This window comes from Triticum dicoccoides, chromosome 3B (assembly GCF_002162155.2).
Source record: "Triticum dicoccoides isolate Atlit2015 ecotype Zavitan chromosome 3B, WEW_v2.0, whole genome shotgun sequence".
Classification (NCBI taxonomy): domain Eukaryota; kingdom Viridiplantae; phylum Streptophyta; class Magnoliopsida; order Poales; family Poaceae; genus Triticum; species Triticum dicoccoides.
Window position 1 is genome coordinate 851,679,561 of NC_041385.1, and position 2,335 is coordinate 851,681,895.

The 2,335-nt window shown below is 39.8% G+C and overlaps 1 long non-coding RNA gene across 1 annotated transcript; it reads left to right on the forward strand.

The window, feature by feature from the left end:
- Positions 1–564: 564 nt before the first annotated feature.
- LOC119282677 lies at positions 565–1,937 on the forward strand. The gene is made up of 3 exons (XR_005138827.1): positions 565–1,195; positions 1,608–1,724; positions 1,836–1,937. It is a non-coding gene; the product is annotated as an uncharacterized LOC119282677 (long non-coding RNA).
- Positions 1,938–2,335: the final 398 nt, after the last annotated feature.

Here is a 2,335-nt window from a genome sequence, read left to right on the forward strand (position 1 = left end):
CTTCCCTCCCTACGATGCAAGTCACGCTCTACGCGGCGGCCGCCAGGAAACAAATGCGCGAGGCCGCAAGCGGATCCAGCGGGTTGCGACGTTCAGACGGCCTGCCGGGAACATGATGGTTGGCTTGTTGCTTCTGATCTGATTGCTCCAGGACTCCTTTTGTTTTACTGCCACAAAGCTCCTTCCACCTATGATATGTGTATCAAGCAGTCGATCACACCAGTTCACCAATCAGCCCTATTTGCTTCACCGGCCGGATCTCCTAGGTATACTATTAATCACTAATTCACTAACTATTGTCACTACATGTATGTTGGCAATTAGATTATTTTAGCTCAACAGATTTTGTAATTGTTGTGTTTTAGCACTGCCTGATATTATATCATCTGGAAAGTATCGATTTGGTAATGAGCAAGAAAAAGGAAAATAGGCTTATGGATGAGTTAATATAATTACAGAGAGGAACTATGGATAAATTTTATCAAGAGTAATAGGGGCACTTCGACGAGTTGGCAGTACTGATGTTAAGAATCAAGTAAGTGTTTATGATTCTATTTGTTATTTGAATCAACATTAAGATGTTTTGTAGAAATTATTTTAGTGCATTGAATATTACGTCCTAAATTGATGTGTATTATAATACTACATACATACATTTTTTGATCGGTTACTACATACATACATATACCGGGTGGGAGGTCACTTAGCAATCTCAACCTTTGATATTGATATATGCAAACATATATATGAGGGGCGATGAGGGGCCCCATATTAGTTTTCGCCCCGGGCCCCCGAAATCTCAGGACCGGCCCTGCAGGGCGGCCAGACCAGGTGGCAAATGTGGTGCATGAGTCAACCTCACAACGTACTATGGTGTCTAGGATGGGGGTGGTGTAACATGACGCTTTCTAGAAGCATGTTATCGAACATCTCCACAGAATCCCGAGCTTGCCTAATTCCCAAAGCATGTTATCATAAGGATGATTACGGAGGACAACTCTCTGAATTCCCAAAGCACTAATCTTGTCCTAATTGCTCATATATTGAATCACTTTTCGCTGCAAATATGTTTTCTATGCGTTCCTTCTTACAACCAGGACATTTACTTCCCAAAGAGTTGGTCAACTAAAAAGGACAAGGTGTTTGAGACTGCTTTTATCTGCTCTGAAGTTTCCCCTTAAACACAACTTTTCAGGTCTGTTATTCTTGGTCGTATATTTTGGAGTTTTTGCAACTCAGTGTGAAAGAGTTGGGTAACCAACTCAAAATGCGGTGGATAGAACTCAAAATGAGGTGGACAGTGATCAGTGTGCAGTCCATTGAGTATTAGTTTCATGAGCACTTCATATTGTTAATTGTGCTTCTGTCTATTAATCAAGAATGTATTACTAAAACTACAGATTGATTGTCGTTGATGCGCCTATTGTACTGTAATTATTTAGTTCCTTCACTTCTAAGATGATCTCAGGTTTAGTAGTGATATAAAAAAGCTATACATTTCTATGTTTTTCCTCTGCTATTGTGTTGTTTATCATTTTCTGTTCCTTACGGTCTGCCACTCTTTGACTCCCTTTTTGTGCTCAAATATTTCTCAATGTTCCTTGCAGGATCCATATGAGCTTGGTTACGCACTAAATTATTCTGGAGGATCTCAGGTAATCATTGCAGTTGAAGATTACGCCCCTGGTCATGATTCTCATTTTCAAACTTGCCATTCATCATAGGTGATTTCCCTTGCCCCTTCATCAGTTAATTCCTTTTGCTTGGCGGACTGATTCACAACTTAAGTGGATCCCTGAGGAATTCTACAATGGGTGTTTTTCTTATGTATGTAGGTTTTGGATGGAGTGTATTCATGCATTATATTGGAGCAGGGACCTTCCGAGGAGGGGGATACCATGGGGAGGCGAACCTGGTAAAGTAGGGGTGGAAAGTAGACTATAGGTATGTTATCCGTGGCAAGGACTTGGTGGATTGTTTACCATTTAGTTGTGTTCAACACCGAAAAATGGTAATAACATTTTTTTGTCCTTTGCAAATTAAATTATTAATCCATAACATTATTTTTATATATGGGCTTCTATTAGCGCAACTGGATTGATGTAGCGGAGAATTACCTTCAAAATGATTAAACGAATGCGAAGATTGGCCTTCTTGAATTTTGACCACGTCTAATAACACTTCTGAATTATGTCTAATCTCCATGTAGTTTGGTCCGGTTATTTCATCAACTAGCCCACTACTATGTGCTGGAAGTTATATTGTTACTTAATACAGGCTACGCATTCTAAACATCTTTCTGACTGTTGTCAGATTGATTTATCCAATGGAACCT